At 40.4% G+C, this 22,679-nt stretch overlaps 1 protein-coding gene across 1 annotated transcript in view; it reads right to left on the bottom strand.

Moving 5' to 3' along the window:
- Positions 1-22,392, bottom strand: part of LOC101737038 (mushroom body large-type Kenyon cell-specific protein 1) — a 204,171-nt gene extending 181,779 nt beyond the window's left edge. Inside the window, exon 1 of the mRNA XM_021352441.3 lies at positions 21,330-22,392. The gene's annotated coding sequence lies outside the window, so the exon portion shown is untranslated. The remainder of the gene's footprint in view (positions 1-21,329) is intronic.
- Positions 22,393-22,679: the final 287 nt, after the last annotated feature.

Below are 22,679 nucleotides of genomic sequence, written 5' to 3'. Positions count from 1 at the left end.
GGCGACATCTGAAACGCGAACAATGAAACATTTTATTTAATAATTTACAATAACATAAGTGTTACGCGCGCGACTGTACCGCTTGTGACTGTCTGCTTTTGTGTTTGTAATTGACATGAATGTGGTTTTTTCATGTTAGTTTACTTGACGAGGTATCTATTTTTTTAGTTCTTTATTTTTTTATTGCTTAAATGGGTCAACGAGCTCACAGCCCACCTGATGTTAAGTGGTCACTGGAACCCATAGACATCTACAACGTAAATGCGCCACCCACCTTGAGGTATAAGTTCTAAGGTCTCAGTATAGTTACAACGGCTGCCCCACCCTTCAAACCGAAACGCATTACCGCTTCACGGCAGAAATAGGCGGGGTGGCGGTACCTACCCGTGCGGACTCACAAGAGGTCCTATCACTAGTAATTACGCAAATTATAAATTAGCGGATTTGATTTTTACTACACGATGTTATTCCTTCACCGTGGAAGTCAATCGTGAACATTTGTTGAGTACGAATTTCATGAGAAAAATTTGTACCCGCCTGCGGGATTCGAAGACCGGTGCTTCGCTACATACGAATTCACCGGACGTCTTATCTTTTAGGCCACGACGACTTCTTCGAATATCGTTCATATGTCAATCTTGTTTTGTTTAAAAGCGCTAAGGCTATAAATCGTGCCAATAGCAATTACAACTCTCCTTAAGGATAACCTTTGGGTATAAAGGCTATTATCCCCTGCCCTTCCTCAGACCGTAATAGAAGCTAAAAGTATTCGGATATTATGTGATAGGATAAACACGTTGAACGATGGCCCAAGCCTCTTTCAACACGAATTCTGAATAAAACAATCATGTTCTGTTTTTATTCCGCTAAAAAGGACAGTTTCCCGAGCGTCGCAGAACGTTAATAAAAAAAAACTAACTCTTTAAATCTACTAACAAAGTTATTGCTGCCGATATTAAAATACAAATTTCAAGGTTCGCGTATCTGTAAATTTTGCATTACGAACCGCAGACGTTAAGTTGGCGAAACTGTTTCGCCGAAAGCGTTCTGAATTCAAACAATAGCTCAAGTGTCCTTCTCCGGAATTGGCGCGGAAATTTTTGTTATCTTTTCGTGTTCCTCGAACGGATTTTAAATTGAGAACACGAATGTTGGAGTGCTAAAATGACGCTTCACTCGATTTTCTACTGTATATTAATTTTTTGTTAGTAATTTATTGTATTTTAGAGACTGACTACTCACAAATATGGAATTATGAATGTGGAACCTTTGTCAATTATCTATATTGTTTTCTACTGTCGCCTATGTTGGCTATTAGTTTTGTCGAGCATTGCTGTATACCGGGTAACATCTTAGTATCCGAAGTGTACGAACCGGTCTGCCCCTTTATTTTAATATAAATTTTTTTACTAGTGATAGGACCTCTTGTGAGTCCGCACGGGTAGATACCACTGCCCTGCCTATTTGCGTGAAGCAAATATGCGTTTCGGTTTGAAGGGTGGTGCAGCCACCTTAGACCTTAGAAGGACTCTATCTCAAGGTGGATGGCGCATTTACGTTGTAGATGTCTATGTGTTCCAGTAACCACTTAACATCAGGTGGGCTGTGAGCTCGTCCACCCATCCAAGCAAAAAAATATATTGAAAAAAAAATTTGGGTAAACTGGCGCAACCCGTTCTTGCTATTCCAGGATTGTACCTCGACAATGATCGGACGCTTGGGAGAAAAACGTTCTACTCTCTACCATAAAATAATATCACCCCACAGTCTAGACAAGTGGAATTATACATTATTAACGTCCAATTCCCAAATCAGGACGGTAAAGGTAAATAATTTAGAAAAGCAATAAAAAAAAATAAAAAAATTTAAAAAACAAGATTATGTGAACTACGGCTTACAGAGAAAAAATGTGTTATTGATTTCGCAAAATGATGATTCAAATTGTTTTCTCTTGATTGATATGAGCATTTATTTAAGCACATAGGTGAGGGCTGATAAAAAAATTAAATTCGTCTTAAAAAGCGGCATATTATGGTCGCGGTTTCGCGTTGCCAACATAATAACACGTGATAAGGGCGCATTGTTGGTAAACGTTTCGATTTACGCGCCACTCCGGACGTGACCGATCAATTTTAGTCAAATCGTTTTTCGAATTGAATATCGATTTAAGAATTCGATTATCAAAATGTGTTTTCAAATGCATTCGTTATTTAAGCCGACGGGTATTTGTTTGTCAAACCATCAACTTTAGCTTTCTCTTTACAATGTAATCAGAATTGTTGTATTTCGAATCAAAGTAGGTATTTAGTGATGTGTTTGACTGTATCGATATAATTAAGATCGTATGTATATTTATTACAAATTATGGAACAGCTAATGAAAAAAGTTAGTGTACTCTATGACCCGTTTTTAAACGACCTCATTGTCCATCTGGTAGTAAGTGGTTAGGAGCGGACAAAGTAAAAATATAGCCAACGAATTTGAAGTTGCACGACTAAGCACATTTCAAAGTTCACCAAAACTTACTAGTGGCAAGGCGCTTAATATGTGAGTCCGCACGGGTAGGCAACACCACCACGCTTATTTCAGCCGTGAAGCAGTAATGCGTTTCGGTTTGAAGGGTCGGGCAGCCGTTGTAACTATACTGAGACCTTAGAACTCATATCTCAAGGTGGGTGGCAATCGCCTTTTTGTGATACCATTGTTGCCAGTGTAGAATTTATAAAAATAAATATTTAATGAAAAATACGCTGGAGTGAAATGAAGTTTACTGATATGAAATTTTCATCCGTTCGGATGAAATTGTATGGAATCGTATGAAACAAGATGAGATGAAACGAAATAACGATCAATTAAATAGTAGGAATTTATTAAGACTTCAGTGGTTATTTTTCACACAGCTTCGGTCCTCGCATTCCAACCAAAAAACTCCATATACACTTGTTACTACAGTTGCTACACTAATAAAATATTAGCACAGATAAAACAGAAATACGCAGAAACCATTTAGTTAATCTATGGAATTGTTAATATAATCTGAGCTACTACTAAAAAAAGTGATCAAATACCTCAGAACTCCGCAAGAAGACATTGACCTAACATGATATAACATTACTATAGTAAATTAATAATTATTCATTTCGCGTATTCTATTTTTAAAACTATATTCAAGGAACGGAGCCGGTGAGAAACAGGCGGGTAACTAAGTAACGGACATGGACGATAAAATTTCTATTAAGCGTCTTTAATAAAGTAGTCAAACTTCTATGGGATCGTATTTTTAAAGATACGCCAAAGGAAGCTCACAGCTTAATGCAGATAAGGGTTTTGTTGTGACCTACAATTACTACCTGCCACGACTGCTCTGCCAAGAGCAACCGACTATGATGATGACAGTGACAACAATTTAGAAGATTCTACATATAATGATGGTGTAAATTTGTCTATCGCACACTTGTAAATGCAAACCTTGTACATTTCGTTCAGGCGATTGAGATTTGTTTTATCTTTACAAATTAATAAGGCCAATAACAAAAAAAACAGTTATAACATCGCAAGCACGTGATAGATGAGTTCCTCGACGTATTGTATTTGCTTCAGGACACTAGAACTTCAATCCTTAAATATATTTCATGCTCTACCTATGAAAACAGAAACGGTTCGCCCCAGAAAAACCGTATCATCATATACCGAGTCAGCAAAGTTGAACTATCCCGAAACGTTCAGCTGAGACTTAAAAGTATACATTCAGGATGACTGATTTTGTATAAAGACAATGATGAATATATTAATGATGTCGGCAAGGCATAGAGTAGTTCATCCATACTACCTGGAGCCACTGCGGTCATCCACAGTGCGTTTCCAGAGGTCTTTTTTGCCACGTACCATCCGGCTATGGAATGAGCTCCCCTCCACGGTGTTTCCCGAGCGCTATGACATGTCCTTCTTCAAACGAGGCTTGTGGAGAGTATTAAGCGGTAGGCAGCGGCTTGGCTCTGCCCCTGGCATTGCTGAAGTCCATGGGCGACGGTAACCACTCACCATCAGGTGGGCCGTATGCTCGTCTGCCTACAAGGGCAATAAAAAAAAAAAAAAAAAAATATAAAACGGTTGCATCTCACGCTATTTTGTTATATATCTATATATGTGCGTATGTCAATCGATTTCCTTGCATATGCAGCGTCACTTGTTTTATTAGAATGGCAACACGGCACAACGTGACTGACGTTTTACAAGTTGTCAGTTGTCAATGTCAAGGTATCAGTCAGTAGTGCGTGTGAGCATTTGCCTGTGCGCAACGTACTAACCGATTAAAATAAAACACCATGTCGAGCGACGATGGCGGCCATTTAAATGGCATTTAATTGAAATCTGCGACACTTCTGCGACAGTCACCTCTTTGAAGGCAAATGAACTTATTGACGATGGGGGTTTAACTTTCTTTTTTCTTTTCTACCTATTCACTGGTAGCCTAAGAGGCTATTCCAGCTACGCCCGGACGGGTAGGTGAGCTCACGGGCTCAACCTGAGAGAATTCGCTAACACTAGCCTTAGCAAGAGCAGTGATCCGCTGAATCTACCACCGAATCGGAATCGCGACCCACTGAGAAGATCTGGCGAGAAACTCAGCGGGCTGTGTCTATGGGTTAGTTCGCTCGTCACACAATGCACATTAACGATTCCCAAACAGTCAAGCCGTTGATTTCAGATGATTTTTTGAAGATCGGTACATACAAAGCCCGCTACTGTGTTAGCTTCTACTCACAGGCGAGGCTATATGAGGCCGTCAGTGCAAAAGTGGCCTAAGCTTACCATAGTTAATATGGAGACAATTAGGTTTGAACTTTCATGAATTTGAATTTGAGTACACAAAAAAAAAAGCAATACGTGCAAAAATAATGTTTACAAAGCTATCTGCTATCTATGGGTGAAACTATGGATAGGCCAGTTTTGCATCAAAATTTATTATTTATCTATACCTACCTATAAAAATGAATTGCTATTCGTTAGTTTCGTTAAAACTCGAGAACGGCTGGACCGATTTGGCTAATTTTGGTCTTGAGTTATTTGTGAAAGTACAGAGAAGGTTTAAAAGGTAAATAAATATGAAAATGCTGAGAATTAAATAAAAATACCAATTTTGTTTTTCCTTTGACGTGTCCCCCGTTGGACGGATTCTTTTTGTTTGTTTTAAGTTTATTTTATACAAAAGTTTAGGTCTTTTATTTATCGATTCAGGCACTACGAAGTTTGCCGGGTCAGTTAGTTTTAAATAAATTCCAATATACGTCATATAAGCTTGAACATAAAAAATTGTGGCTTAGGCCACTTTTGCGCTGATGGCCTCATATCCAGTCGCGAATGTCCCGGTGGCTAATAGCACAGCGATTACCGTCTTCAAACTCTTATTTATAACTGTATGTAAATGACGGCTCAGTGTGAAACGACCGATTAGGTCGACGCGCGTTCTGTGAGGAGTGCGTTAAGTCTCTCGATTGATCATTCCGGACATCTGTATACCAGAATGCGATGTGAAAGACACTATAGTCAAGAATACAATAAAAAAAATATTGTTTACGCATCACTGACTATAACGTCCATGTAGATTCGCATTTTAAAGGATCGATTAAAACCGGATATTCACAGACGAGCATGCTGCGATACAAGTTGTTTAGTTCGTGGAGCCTTTTTGTCTCAACGATTACGTACGTTTTTTTTTTATTATTGAAGACTGGTCTTTTATTTAGCCATTAGTATTTTATTACAGTTTCCTATAGATTTATGCGTATTAATCAATTTTAATCAGGTGCACTGTATGACAGTCACTAAGTCACTGTCACTTTGCTAACGGTTTTGTAAAGCATGAGCACTTATGAACATACTTCACATTGTCAATATATAACTTTTTTCTACTCTATAAACAAGTTCACGGATAACTTGGTGTTAAGTGGTTGCCGGAGCCCATGGACATCAACAACGTGAATGCCGTCAGCCACCTCGAAACACGAGTACTAAGTCTCGGAAATAAACGAAGTGGTGGTACATACCCATAGGCTCATAAAACACCCTAAAACCATTACTTCGAAAAAATACTACCACTTGACTATATCGAGGAGTGCGTCTTTTTTTATTGCCCTTGTAGGCATACGAGCATACGGCCCACCTGATGGTGAGTAGTTACCGTCGCTCATGGATTTCAGCAATGTCATGGGCAGAGGCAAGCCGCCACTTAATACTCTCGCAGCAATGCCAGGGGCAGAGCCAAGCCGCTGCCTACCATTTGATACTCTCCACAAGCCTCGTTTGAAGAAGGACATGTCATAGCGCTCGGGAAACACCGTGGAGGGGAGCTCATTCCATAGCCGGATGGTACGTGGCAAAAAATACCTCTGGAAACGCACTGGAGGACCGCAGTGGCTCCAAGTAGTATGGATGAACTCTACTCCACTGGCGAGCGGTGCGATGGTAAAAACGGGTATCATCTCGAACAATTCCTCAGAGCACTCCCCAGGGAACATACGGTACGAAATAAAGAGGGAACCGGTCGCATCGCAATACTGCAGTAATATTTAATTCCGTCGAAGGTAATGTATTCTGCATCTGACGTTACTGCGTAACACAGCACGCAATTGAATGCGAACAAGGCGACGCGTGCGCTCTTATCACGCAGCAGGTGCTGACAATTTTTTTTTTATTGCTTAGATGGCTAGACGAGCTCACAGCCCACCAGGTGTTAGGTAGTTAGTAAGTCGTCGTGGCCTAAAGGATAAGACGTCCGATGCATGTTGAGCGATGCACCGGTGTTCGAATCTCAGGCGGGCACCAATTTTTCTAATGAAATACGTACTCAACAAATGTTCACGATTGACTTCCACGGTGAAGGAATAACGTCGTGTAATAAAAATCAAACCTGCAAAATTTTAATTTGCGTAATTATTTGTGGTAGGATCTCTTGTCAGTCCACACCGGTAGGTGCCACCGCCCCGCCTATTTCTGCCGTGAAGCAGTAATGCGTTTCGCTTTGAAGGGTGAGGCAGCCGTTGCAACTATACTGAGACCTTAGAACTTATATCTCAAGGTGGGTGGCGCATTTACGTTGTAGATGTCTATGGGTTTCAGTAATCACTTAACACCAGGTGGGCTGTCAGGCAGACCACAATAAAAAACAAAAATATACCATTCGCAAAAATAGAAGGAAATACGATGTCATAATTCAGATGTCAGATGTCGACATGCTCGTGATGTTGTCCATGAACTCAATTGACCATCAACAGTCCGCTTGCTAGTTTCTTTTGGTAAAACCGAATAAAACTAATGTAAATAACTCATACTTGATCGGTAAAAAGTAACTAAGAACCAAAAATGGCAAAGCTGTTCTAACCATAGCGAGTGAGGTAGCAGTAATCTTAGCGAATAGACATGTTTTATAATTAGAATTATACGTTGAGAATCGACAACGATCCGCCATTAATAGATAAAACTAGGAAACAGAATGTTGTAAGCAAACGAAAAACGTCTTTCCCGTTCTAATCATAAAGGCTAGTCGAGGCGCAAAACCATTGTTTGCTTGCTAACTTTGAAATGTCAAACCTTAACCTCAAAACCGTGACGCCATTTTACCCGCCTTCGACGATCTTCGGTCGCGCTCGGAAGCGCTCGTGTAACTGGTTTAACGTGGACCCCGGTCGTGTTCGCGTTTGAAACATTATTACTGCGAGTTGTAGGTCAAGTTTAGTTGGTCAGTTTGCGGGAAGGGTGCCGAGATAAGGACACCTTGTATCATGAACTATCTGATATTGGCGAGGTCTCGGTATTGAGTACGCTTATTGCACATTTAATTTAATTTGCTAATTTATTGTTGTTTTATTTGCATTTAGGTTGTTGTTGGTGACTTCACGCTTGGTTATACATCGTGGGGTACGCAGAGAAGCTTAAATTTTGCGTTTTATTTGAAAAAGACAATTCTTTTTTTTGTATTGAGATGTGACCATCTTGACAATTATCTAGTAAAAAATACTTTTAAAAATTATTTTGCCTAAAATACAAAAATAAAACGCTTAAAATGAAAAAAAGCGCTTTTTACTGGTGGTAGGAGCTCTTGTGAGTCCGCGCGGGTAGGTACCACCACCCTGCCTAGTTCTGCCGTGAAGCAGTAATGCGTTTCGGTTTGAAGGGTGGGGCAGCCGTTGTAACTGTAACTATACTGAGATCTTAAAACTTATATCTCAAGGTTGGTGGCGCATTTACATTGTAGATGTCCATGGGCTCCAGTAACCACTTAACACCAGGTGGGCTGTGAGCTCGTCCACCCTTCTAAGCAATAATAAAAAAAAAAAAAACAGCTTATGGCATCACTAAAAGTCGCGTGTTCCGTTACAACTCTCGGATCGTGGAATAGAAACCGTTATTCTTAGAAAGTTCATAATTTATGAACTCGGCTTAGAAAGCCACTGTGGCCTTGGACATCACCAATAACGTGGCGTGAATGCCTGTGAGACTGATAACTTTTCCGTGGAGAAACAAAATTGTATATAATTATTATGTGGAGCATACTTTCATTCGTGAGCCCACAGGTGCACTGCGGGGGTGAGGGGAGGGGGAAAGAGAGGGAGGGAGAATGTCATCGCTCTGACGAAAATGGCATTCTTCTATTTTCAAACGTCCCATGTAAACGCAATCGTTTCCATTTTTAAATCCACAATCGCACACTCGTAAAGTTGAATTTCGAACGATGATCGTGAATGTTGAGGAAAAAAAGATTCAAACAAAAATGAGCTTTAGCATTGCAAGTCGGTTACGACGTTATCATTTCCAGATCCTTTATTTTTCCATGCGAGCTTAGTTTAGAAGGTCGTAAGCGAGGGGAGCGTTAAAGACGGTTATCGTTCGAAATTTAATTCAAAAATGACTTGGCGAGCCTAATGACAAGGTTAGGTCGAAACCGGTTCTAAACATTCTCTCGGCCGTTAGTGAATAGACGAAAAAAAAAATATCGGCCGCCATCTTGTCGTGGGATGATTAGTTTTCTTGCTGTGTATGTAATTACGTATTAGGCGTAGTTGTCGTTCGAGCGGATGTCTTGCATTTAATATTATTAGGTTGGTAATGTTTTTGACGCGACTTTCGAAATGGCGGTAATAATATTTTTAGGTTATATTTTCTGTCACTAATATAAAAATGTCCGAATTTTGTGTGTCCATTTTCATCGTGTATTACGCAAATTATGCTTAAGAATGAAACAAAAAGCCAGGTCGTTATCTATATATGAATACGTGAAGCAAAAACTTTGTATCCCTTTTTACGAAAATTGCGCGGACGGAGGAGTATGAAATTTTGCACACTTATAGAGAATATAGAGAAGAAGTGCACAATGCTAATATTTTTTTAAAATAATTCATAAAAGATACATTAAATCAATAAAGAAAACATTACACACACTACATACCATGTATTTGACGCACACACGCATGCACACTATTTAATTTTATTGTCAAACTTTTGTTCTTGACGTCTGTTGTCAAATTGAGATTAAATATTGTTTGTCTTTGTTAATATTTTTTATAGTGTAGCCTTGGCGAAATTTGTGATTATCTAATATATAAAATTCTCGTGTCACAGTTTTCGTTGCCATACTCCTCCGAAACGGCTTGACCGATTTTGATGAAATTTTTTGTGCTTATCCAGTATCTATGAGAATCAGCCAACATCTATTTTTCATCCCCCTAAATGTTAGGGGTAGTCCACCCCTAAATTTATATTTTTTATTTTTAAACAAAATTTTTAATTTCTATTTTTTTATGATACAACATACAAAAATACATACAATCCTCAATTTTCACCCTTCTACGATCAACCCTTATTTTTTATTTGCTAATTACAAACTTTAAAATTTTTTGCGAGAATTTTGTTTTTATTTTGTCATGACGTAAACGTAGAATAAAAAAATTCATATTACTCTGAAATTTTCACCCCTCTACGATCAACCCCTATTTTTTATTTGTTAATTATAAACTTTAATTTTTTTGGCAAGATTTTCATTTTTATTTTTATTTTGTCATGAATAAAATAAAAACTCTGATGATACTCTAAATTTTTCATCCCTCTATGATCAACCCATATTTTTTATTTGTTAATTATAAACTTAAATTTTTTTGTGCAAGTTTTTATTTTGTTTTGTCATGACTTAAAATAAAAAAAAAAACATATTACTCTCAATTTTCACTGTTATACGATCAACCCCTATTTTTCCATCCTGATTAATATTTTTTTTATTCTATGCACAGATCCGCAATAAGGTTGCAAGATGGCAATCAAATATTATAATTGTAGTACGATAAATTCTTATTCAGAGTTTATAATTTCAAGTTCCTTTAATAATTTTATTTAAATTGAATTTGATCTCCCGCCCTCGCCGATCGACTACTGATCAACTATCAATCGATCAGCTATCCCCGCCAGGAGTCACCACTCATCCAGCAAACATCACGTAGTAGGGATGAGGACGAAGCCGGTCTCCCTGTCTTACTTTTTCTTTTTAAGAGATTTTATGACCTGGTAACTGAGACCTTTAAGTCATGTCTTATTTTAATTTATATATTATTCATATTTTTATGAAAAATGATATTATGGAGTGAAATGAAATGAAGATGATTAATTTGAGACACTAATCAACTGGGTTGAAATAAAATAAAATGAATTGAGATAATATGGGATGAAATATAATCTTAGTAAAATGGTGGTCATTTACTAAGATTTTTTCAGTGGACTTTTTGGAAGATCCCGAAAAGTTACGTCCAGCGGCTTTGTTTCATTTTCCCACATTTGTGCACTTTCACAGATAATAGACAGTTAATAAACCACCATTATTACAAATTTAACCACGAAGAAACACTAAATAGACAAAATAAAAAAATCACAAAACTTCACTCCTCGCGTTCCCGCCTAAAAGTCTCCTGTCTTACTCACTATACATCATAGATTATACACTTAATATATTTGAGAGCTATACAATACTATACATTTTTCAGCCATGTTTTTTTGGTTTTATTTGTGTATCAATAGTATGTTCAGTAGGTCTGAGAATCAGCTACTATCTATTTTTCATACCCCTAAGTGAAAAGGGTTGTTCACCCCAAACATTAATTTTTTATTTTTATTTTTTGATATATTTTTTTGTTTATAATGAGGTATTATGTGGTTAAATGAGTTTTTTTTTCTACAGTAGAATTTTCTTAGAATTCTTATTTAAGGCAACACAACGTTTGCCGGGACAGCTAGTAGAAGTATAAAATTCAATCATAATAGTGTACAAACTTACAATTCCAATTAATTATAGTCGAATTTCGACTACTGCGGGACCTCTAGTTTTATTAGATATACATAATAATATAATCACAAAAATGTTCGTATTGAAATGGTTTTTAAATCGGGCCGTTTTTTAATAGAAATATTGGTATTGTCACAACTTCTCTACCAGAATATATATGTCGTGGATAACGACTTTTAGTAATATTAAGAAGTTGTTTTGACTATTATTTTAAATGATGAAATGTTGTGTTGATAAATGTCACAAAATGTAGGGTACACTACGTGGCGCCACAGTATAAAATGGCGGTACGTGGACAGAGTCGTGGCATTCCGTGTCAGACAGTCATGCAGGCCGTATCGGACGGTCGGTCCGTCTCAGTCAGTAAGTCTCTGACAGTCAGTCAGTCGGTCTGTCGGTATGTGCAACGAAACTGTCGGTTTATCCTGTCATTGTGAAAGTTGTGTGTGTTGAGTTTCAATAACTATTATTCAAAAAGTTTTATTGACGTTCAATCGAATACGAGTGATGACGGAAACTACCGCTTAGCCATCCCTGGTGGCGCTGCCGTCGACATCAGAAGTGGGATCAGGACTCTACTCTCACTGGCGTGACGTGTTTGAACATGTTCGAAGTACAGCGAAAAAAACTTGATGCAGATCAGAAATCAGAATACCAGTAACGGTATCTGAGATCGCGGGTCGAAAATTCATCGGGAACAGACAGATGCCGATCCATGTGCTTGGTGCGCTATGGATGATATGTACCTCGATGAACGTCTACTGGATGGTGCATAGCTCATTGTAGTCTTCAGTGGGGCCCTGAAAGGCGGTGGCTTATCACGTTGTCGCGGATTTGACAAGTAAGTGTCACATGGAGGCATTTGTGACTTATTTCTCGCTCGTTATGCAAAATTCTTGCTGCGACGCTTATCAATTTAAGCAATGGTAAGCCACAAAAGCGTGAATGCAGCATACGCAAGTCTTGTAATAACGTCTGCACGTCTGCTACCGCGATGGAAGATCTGAGCCACGAAGAAATCGTCACATATTACGTTCTGGCTCATGTTGCCCAGTTGACTCTCGACTTATCACATGGCATTTACTAGCGGAAATACGACACGTAACAAGCTATTGCAAGAAATTAAGGCAAGTGCAAATCTCAAGTGAAACTTCGATCGCAATAATGGATCTGTCATGACGAGTGGGTAGTTCCGACACGAATCGTTTTTAAGCCAATGACTACTGCTAGAGTTACATGGCACTAGTGCAGTAAATCAGGACATAAGACTGACTTTTCGCTGAAACTTTAGAATCTACTAGATTCAATACCAATAACACTACACGTTCGATGACTTCGGGCTCCAGCAAGCAAGCAAACAAGAAAGCAAGCAAGTTTCCGTGGGGAAGAAAAATTGACACATCTGAAGTCGTCGTGACCTGTAAGATAAGACGTCCGGTGCGTTCGTGTCTGGCGATGCGGCGGGGTTCGGGTCCCGCTGGCGGATGCAAGTTTTTTTGGTGAAGTGCGTGCTTGTGCGTGCTTGACAAGTGTTTGCGGTTGGCTTCCGCAGTGTGGGAGTAACATCGTGTAGGAGAGGTGGAACCCGCAAAATTGTAGTTTGCGTGGTGGCTGGTAAGATTTGCTGTGGTAAAAAGTTTGCGTGGTGGTAAAAAGTCTTGTGAGTCTGCACAGGTAGCCGGAGGTGAGTCTTCCGCGGTCGCGGCCTACCCAGTCCGCGAGAACCGGGCAGATCGCCTCGACGGTACGGAGGCCGGCCGACGGGTCCGCCAAACGACGAGACCACGCCTCCAGCACGGACTGCCGAGATTGGAGCCCCCGCGCTCCAGCTACACTTGCGCTAGGGCGCGCCACCTCGTAGGAGACTGTGAGGTATCCTTGAATGACTCTGACTGCGATCGCGCGCTGCCGGCGTCGCAGCGCGGCGACTTTCTCGTGGGTAAGGACGTGGCACCAGACGGGTGCTCCGTATAGTGCCATCGACCGCACGAGTACCATCACCCTGCCTATTTCTGCCGTGAAGCAGTGTGTATTTCGGTTTGAATGGTGGGGCAGCGGTTGTAGCTATGCTAAGACCTTGGAACTTGTATCTCGGGATGGATGCCGCGTTTGCGTTGTGGATGTCTGTGGGGTCCAATAACTACATGGCACCGGGTGGGTTGTGAGCTCGTGCATAGTCCACCCATCTAAGCAAAAACATTGCTACGAGTTGCCGCCGAGGCAAATTGATGGCGCGATGTCATCTACGGCCGCGAGCAACGCAGCAGCAGAGCGACGCTGTGACGTGCCAGTAGCTGCGTAACATCGGGTATTTTGGTAAATGAGAAAAATCTGGTGAGTCGTTTTTATTTTTATTTGGAATCTGGTGCCGAATGTTCTCTTGTCGAGAAATCTATATGCGATGGTTCTCATAAAGAGACTGTCGATTAGAGTCACAGGGATGACTGTCGATTAGAGTCACAGGGATGACTGTCGATTAGAGTCACAGGGATGACTGTCGATTAGAGTCACAGGGATGACTGTCGATTAGAGTCACAGGGATGACTGTCGATTAGAGTCACAGGGATGACTGTCGATTAGAGTCACAGGGATGACTGTCGATTAGAGTCACAGGGATGACTGTCGATTAGAGTCACGGGGATGACTGTTGATTAGAGTCACAGGGATGACTGTTGATTAGAGTCACAGGGATGACTGTTGATTAGAGTCACAGGGATGACTATCATTGAACACTTGTAGTCACAGGGATGACTATCATTGAACACTTGTAGTCACAGGGATGACTATCATTGAACACTTGTAGTCACAGGGATGACTATCATTGAACACTTGTAGTCACAGGGATGACTATCATTGAACACTTGTAGTCACAGGGATGACTATCATTGAACACTTGTAGTCACAGGGATGACTATCATTGAACACTTGTAGTCACAGGGATGACTATCATTGAACACTTGTAGTCACAGGGATGACTATCATTGAACACTTGTAGTCACAGGGATGACTATCATTGAACACTTGTAGTCACAGGGATGACTATCATTGAACACTTGTAGTCACAGGGAGGTAGTCACAGGGTTGACTTAGTTACTGTGTACATGAATTGTACGGGGAGACCTTGCAGCAGTAGTAAATCACTTATTTTCGTTTGTGTAATCTTTCAATGTCGTTATAGAATTTGTGTTTAGAATAAAAATTATTTGATGACTTTTAAATTTTCCGATAAGTCGTAAAGTGTAGTCAGGAGTGATCGAGCGGAATAAGTGTTTCCGTGGATGTTTTTGATTGTAGGTTAACCATCACACGAGGACGTGTGACGTGTCAGAATGGCCGTGTCGTGGATAACGACTTTTAGTAATATTAAGAAGTTGTTTTGACTATTATTTTAAATGATGAAATGTTGTGTTGATAAATGTCACAAAATGTAGGGTACACTACGTGGCGCCACAGTATAAAATGGCGGTACGTGGACAGAGTCGTGGCATTCCGTGTCAGACAGTCATTCGGTCCGTATCAGACGGTCCGTCCGTCTCAGTCAGTGAGTCTTTGGCAGTCAGTCTGTCGGTATGTGGAACGAAACTGTCGGTTTATCCTGTCATTGTGAAAGTTGTGTGTGTTGAGTTTCAATAATTGTTATTCAAAAAGTTTTATTAACTAAACTGAGTTCAATCGAATACGAGTGATGACGGAACCTACCGCTTAGCCATCCCTGGCGCGCTGCCGCCGACATATATATATATATATTAAATTGCTTTAACCAACTGTTTTAAGGCTATAAGTGATTCCTTCCGGGCAACCTAGGATGAAAGAATTATTATCGAGAGGTAAAAGAAAGGATATTTGGTTTAAACGACATTTTTGCAACTTTATAAGAGAGCCATTTAAAGGTTAAAATTTGAAAAAAATATTTTAATTTAAATAACTTTTTTAGCCATTTGAATGGGGTAAACATATTATAATTAAAGTTCAATTAAACACCTCGAATTGTTGATACTAATCTATACATATAAAAATTAATTGCTGTTCGTTAGTATCGCTAAAACTCGAAAACGGCTGGACCGATTTGGCTAATTTTGGTCTTGAATTATTTGTGAAAGTCCAGAGAAGGTTTAAATAGATAAATATGAAAATGCTCGAAATTCAATAAAAAATAACAATTTTATTTTTTCTTTGATGTGTCCCCCGTCGGACGGATTCCTTTTGTTTGTTTTAAGTTTATTTTATCTAAAATTTAGGTCTTTTATTTATCGATTGAAGTACTACGAGGTCTGCCGGGTCAGCTAATACCAAATAAAACAGACTTTTAATTACAAAGATACATGTCCAAAGCCTTTCTCTCCTCGATACTAAACTTATAAAAACAAAGTATTTTGAAGATAACGATTACGCTTACAACAGAATTACGATATTAATTAATCTCTTGAGGCTTTTTATGTCGATGTCCATGGACATCACGACACGAACGCAATATCCGTCTTGAGATTTGAGGTCGAACTCTCAAACGTACAGCCACCGTACTAGCTCAAGCCGCTACCAATAATTTCCATTTGGGTGTCGCAGTTAATAGGTACCTTACGAGGATCCTTTGATTGTCCAACATTGGGTCCAACGTTGGCGATCGCATGTCCACTGCATTATCGATCGAGCGCCCTCGAAAACTACCCCTTTCAATTATTAACCAAAAACGCCTTTCGACAATTTTGTACGCGATCAATATTATTTCATTCGAACATCGAAAGGGACATTGCCTTCTGTTAGCCAAACGTGCGCTACTGATAGTTTTGACTTGGGCGACCATAGTTCCCCATACCTAGCCTCTCCTATCGATACTGCGTGTCTTGTGCGTTGGCTTATTACAGTTTTCAGAGCGCGACTAAAGCTCTAAATACAGTCACCGGTGGTAGGATCTCTTGTGAGTCCGCACGGGTAGGTACTGTAGAGATACACGACAAAGGGAAGATCTTCCACCGAGTGGGTGATATTGCTCGGTAGACCGACGGTTCGAATGTTGTTGTTCGGAACTTGTAGGTATATATGCGCTTTTATCTTGAAAATGTCGTAAGCGAGATTCAGGCATCTGTCAATTTTCTTGCGTTGTATGATGGCTACCCGCCACAGGTACCACCACCCTGCCTGTTTCTGCCGTGAAGCAGTAATGCGTTTCGGTTTGAAGGGTGGGGCGGCCGTTATAGCTATACTTGAGACCTTAGAACTTATATTTCAAGGTGGGTGGCGCATTTACGATATAGATTTCTATGGGTCCCAGTAACCAATCTAAGAAGAAAAAAAAAACTTTGATTTCCGCGACCCATAGACTTTTACGACTTAATCTTGAATTTTTTGTCTTTACTACTGTCATTTAATCTTTGCCGACTTTTGGGATAATTTACAGTTGTCCGTGGTCACAGCAACTAGACTGTCGTTCAGCGAAATTTCAATATTATACTAACTACCGTCAATCTTCTTCTTCTATTTATATAAAAATGAATTGCTGTTCGTTAGTCTCGCTAAAACTCGAGAACGGCCCAACCGATTTCTCTAATTTTGGTCTTGAATTAATTGTGGAAGTCCAGAGAAGGTTTAAAAGGTAGATAAATATGAAAATGCTCGATATTAAATAAAAATAAGAATTTTGGTTTTTCCTTTGATGTGTCCACCGTCGGACGGATTCCTTTTGTTTTAAGTTTATTTTATACAAAAGTTTAGGTCTTTTATTTATCGATTGAGGCACTACGAAGTCTGCCGGACCAGCTAGTATTTTATAAAAATTATACAGTTTGTATTTGTAATTCGATTAGGAAATACCATCGTCAGAAATCATAAAGGCGAATAGAGTGATCGAGCTAAGAGAAATCTTGAGTACACCAATCACGTTTGTTGTCTTAGAACAATTTAGAGATCTTCCCTTGACGTTAGGAAACGAAAACGAATGACAGCTCTTAGGACGGAGGCACCGCTCCTCAAGAGGGCTGGTCGGTAAGTGTGATGGCGTCTACGCGCCTCCATCGGCTAGGCGCTGTCGTAGCACGAAGTTAGCCGAACTCCGACGATACCGCGATCGTGCTGCCATCTCTCGGGAATCGTGCTGCGTTTCGTTTGGCTACCAAACTAATGACCGTCTCCAGCGTATAGGTATATCTATGTAACGGAATCTTTGAACGCCATTTTCATTGACTTCAAGACGTCCAATTGACTTGTAAATTCGCACACGCATCAAGGACCGATAGCAAAACAACAATTTTATAACTTCGCTTTAATTCCAGGATAAAATAAAGGATTCCGTTTCGGTTTATTAATATTATCAATTTTTTTTTAATATTTCAAAACACAATGTATTTTGGCGTCCCATCCAAATTTCCTCGTAATGATTCAAATTTGACAATTAGTACGTCACGCTTATCATTGTTATTATGAATCAAACAATTCTGGGCGCAAAATAAATTTGAATGTTTCCTGTTTTGTAAGCGCTACTTGCACAGCGCTGGTAGAATGTGTTTAGCTGTATTGCCTGGCCAATGGGTTCGATTTTCGGTCGACGAGCTAACAGCCCACCTGATGTTAAGTCGTTACTGGAGCCCATAGACATCTACAACGTAAATGCGCTACCCACCTTGAAATATAAGTTCTAAGGTCTCAAGTATAGTTACAACGGCTGCCCCACCCTTCAAACCAAAACGCATTACTGCTTTACGACCGAAATAGGCAGGGCTGTGGTACCTACCCGCGCGGACTTACAACATGCCCTACAGCTAGTAGTTACGCAAATTATAATTTTACGGGTTTCATTTTTATTACACGATGTATTTATTAAGCACACAATACACATCGCTTGGTAAAAATATACACAATAAATAATAACAAATTAAAAATCTGGCTTGCAACATAAGCCATGTGCGCACGACTACACAAGATAAATGAGTTTGTACACAATGGTCCTTACAACTATAGTAATAAGCACTTGAGCTCGTGACCGGATGGTGGGTGATCACCGATGCTCAAAGACACGATCATATTTGACGACGTAAGATATTGAGTTCGAATGGCGACGCCCGAAATAAGACCAGAAAGATCGCGGAGAGGTTATCTGCTATCATCCTACCCACAGTGCTCAGAATGTGTCACAGTCAGTCAGATAAAACCGGTCACCGTCCTCGTCAAACCTGTCGCTTGCGACCAAGGGCTCGACGAGTGAATTAACCCACAGACACAGCCCACTGAGTTTCTCGCCGGATCTTCTCAGTGGTTCGCGTTTCCGATCCGGTGCTAGATTCAGCGAAGCACAGCTCTTGCTAGGGTCAGCATTAACAACAACTTCGGTTTGAGCCCCGAGAACTCACCTACACGTTAGGGTAACGCTGATATATAGCCTCTCAAGGCTATAAGCATAGTTAGGAAAAAAAAACAGTAAATCATTTCGTAAAAATCCTGATCCGACATGTTCCGACGCCTACATCACAGCTGACAATCCTTTCCTATCCATAACGAGCTATCTGACCTATATAATCCAAAAAAATCATAAAAAATATGAATGAATTTTTTCTAACAATCATCACATTACGAGCTCTCATAAGTGATGATCTACGACTAAAGCTATTAGCCAAATTCAACGAATGGACATTTGCTGAACCAAAAGACAGTAAAACAATAGCTTACTTTAAAACAAAACTACCTATTAGGTACAAATAGAATAAAAAAAATAAAAAAATAGTCTGTTATTTGAAAGTTAAACTATAGATACGGTACTCGTAATTCTAGAGTACTAGAACAGTTCTTAGTGTTCCCGTTTTCTACATCTTATTGGACGAAATAGACGTTGATGTTGAGTGGTTACCACAGGCTTAAAGCATCCTGAATGCGCCACTAACGTAAAGAGATAAGGTCGAAATTTCAATTGGATTGACGACTGACCCCAAGAGATCCATCGCGAATTGCTGCTTTGGGCTGTGAAAACGGCGTATTGGTAGTGCTAGATGCTCATCTTGCAACGTTCAAGTCAATACTGGACATTAGTTCAGTACGTATTGCCATTGAAATTTTGAAATCGGCACACGAAGCGACTTTAAAGACATGAGTAGCTAAAAAAAGTCATTTTATAATTTACTAGCGACCCGCCCTCGCTTCGCTTCGGTAACTGTAATTTATTATTGATTTCTCCACTATTTAATGGATGTTATTATACATATAAAGCTTCCTCTTCAATCACTCTATGTATTAAAAAAAACCACATCAATATCCGTTGGGTTGGTTTATAGATTTAAGCATACATAGGGATATAGGGACAGAGAAAGCGACTTTGTTTTATACTATGTAGTGAGGACATGAGTTGATGAAAGGGGAGAGAGAGAGAGAGAGAATACACTTTATTGCACACCAACACAATTTACATTAAAAAAAACAGTCAAAAAGCACATACATTTGTACAATAGGCAATTGAAAGGGATATGATACAATATGTATCATACTGAAAACTGGCAACAAACTTTTGTTACTTATTTTTCAGATATTAGCGTTTGTAGCTGTTATTTTTATTATTTTAAACGTGAAATTATAGTACCTCCATTTCTTTTCACCAAAAAAAAAGAAGCGCCTATGTCACTTTCATTGAACGTGATAATATTTTTTCTTCGTACATAACTCCTTCATGCCTCGCATGGGCACCCTTCCACGCGGTCTGGTGCCTTCTACTTTGCCCTGAACGACAAGGCGCTCTATGGAGTCATTTCCTCGCCGGGAGACATGTCCAAAAAATGATAGTATGCGTCCATGCACAAGCGCTTAAAGACGCTGCTTAATGCCGAGTTCTTGAAGAATGGAGTTATTGGTGCGGAGTGGCGGTTCCTCATGAGGCGCATAACATCTGCCCACGGCAATGATGCTGGACGACGACCACGACCGCTCTGATAAGAGTGTTACGACATACGAGATGGTCTATAGGCATATAAAACCATCATTCAATGTAAAACCTAAAAAATCTTAAAAATTGTACTTAACCCCTTCTTCATCCACTCGTCTTTTCAATTGATTTAGTTGCTGTTCCTACGTGTCTAATATACCTAACTAATGTTTCCTTGTTTTTCGGCAATACATATATTTAATTTAATTGTAACGCGTTGACCGCACAGACACTCATAGGGATTTCCCTAATTCAAAACGATTGAATCGCCCAAAATACTTTTGTTCCGAAAATGTACATCCTAAAAACATAGTACATAACGATATGTACATAACAAATATTCACGATTGACTTCCACGGTAAAGGAATAACAGCGTGTAATAAAAATCAAACTCGCAAAATATTTTGCGTAATCACTGCTGGTAGGACCTCTTGTGAGTCCGCACGGGTAGGTGCCACCACCCCGCCTATTTCTGCCGTGAAGCAGTAACGCGTTTCGGTTTGAAGGGTGGGGCAGCCGTTGTAACTATACTGAGAGCTTAGAGCTTATATCTCAAGATGGATGGCGCATTTACGTTATAGATGTCTATGGGCTCCAGTAACCACTTAACACCAGGTGGACTGTGAGCTCGTCAACACATCTAAGCAATAAAAAAAATTGTCCCAGTCAACATTGCATCGTTGAGATTGTATTGAATTCAGTTTCAGTGCCTATCGGACTCCATACTGTATGCAGCTAACTGTGTTGGCTCGAAGGCCAATGCATCCGCAACATCGCGTATGTTCAAAGCGAGCGGCGAACGAAAAACAACAGAACAGTTCGTCAACCCGAAACCAGTGCACGCGAAAAACAACGAAAAACCCTCCCAGCCCGATAACCGAGAAGGGTCATAATCGCTTGCCCTTAATCACAGAAGCGAAGTTCCCATACGCGATTTCGAGTCGCGCACTAGGAATGCGACCGGCTCGCGGCTGATTTCGTTTCGCTCCAATCAAGTTCATAGATTAAGATAGGCGCTTACGCAGAGCCGTCATCCGATTGATAGGCGTTAAGAAACATCGCGCAACTTTGACAAACAATGGCACGTCTTATCGTATAACACTCACCTAGACAAAGCGCAGTATTTGTCCATTCACGACGTGCTCCATTCCGGATTCAAACGTTTCTTAATACAAACGTATAGTTCGCAAAATACACTCTGATTAAACTAACTATTTTAATTAACTTAGTTTGCACTGTATCATCACGATATTCTTCGAGTTCTTTTTTTTGTACGGGCAAGGCACTAAAGTCTAAATCACAATATTGAGCAAAGTGAAAGAGGAGCGAAAATTAATTAGTTTCACTTTATGAGGTCATCGAACGCGCGCTGCGTTGTATGAACGGATTCGAAAATGGAACGCTTCGAAGTGGTTCGCACGGAGTTCGGCTGGTCGCGTTTCGGCGGGACTCGAGGCCGAATCGGGACACATTCGGTGGTTTTTCGGCGGTTTTCGTTTCGTTAGGGGGACGCGAGGCGCGTGCGGGGACAGCTCGCGCGCAACTGAAGATCGCCGTAGGTAAAGTTTGGAATTACAAAAAAAAAAAAAAGTATCACCACCGCTAGCTCAATTTTCTGCGCTACGAGCCGGCCGCGGTTCGGCCGCGCCAAAAACGCGTCACATCACACATCATAAATACATTGTACGTTAATACGTCCACGAGGTTCCTGCCATTGTTGTGACAGGTCCGTGAATTACAATATTTACGACCGTGTGTACTACTACTACACACAGTCGCGTTGAGCACACGATCCGTCCAGAGGGCGCCACTAGTTCCGCTGAGATGTCACGCCGATTCGAAAAACAAAAAAAAAAAAACGAACAAAAAAAAAAAAGAAACCGCCGTCCACAAAACAAGCCAGCACGACGCGTAAACACAACGAAATTACTGAATAGTGAATGCCACTTTTCATTATTATTTCTCTATGCACCGGCCGACGTCACCGAAATAGCAGACGCGCGAAGATATATACCGGTCTCTGTCGCGCGCGCGCTCCCGACCGTTCCGCTCCTAAATTCGAACATTCGGAATTCGAATTCGAACTGTCATCTTATGGCTTATTAATTATAGTCGGGCGTTATTAGCGCGCCGCTGCATAGATCGTGCGGACATGCACGGGCCTGCAGTTGTACTGAGGGCGCTCGCTAGGTGACATTCGCGGGGGCTTACTTTAACTCGCAAGTTCAGACGGATGTGCGGCGTCAATAAACCGAACGCGATGCTCGTCGCTCGTAATGCGTTAACTATGTAATTTCGTATCGGTCAGCTGCGGAGGTACGCGTTCGTACCGGACCCGGTGAAGGCCGGCGTAGGATGAGTCGCCGACACGAGAATAAACCCCCGAATCAGGGAACAATGTAAATGTGCCATGACGCCATGTTTTTTTTTCTTTTTTGTATCGTACGCGTATTAAC

The sequence above is a fragment of the Bombyx mori genome, chromosome 26, assembly GCF_030269925.1.
Source record: "Bombyx mori chromosome 26, ASM3026992v2".
NCBI lineage: Eukaryota > Metazoa > Arthropoda > Insecta > Lepidoptera > Bombycidae > Bombyx > Bombyx mori.
Note: the sequence above shows the minus strand (reverse complement) of the source record. Positions and strands in the feature narration are given on the sequence as shown.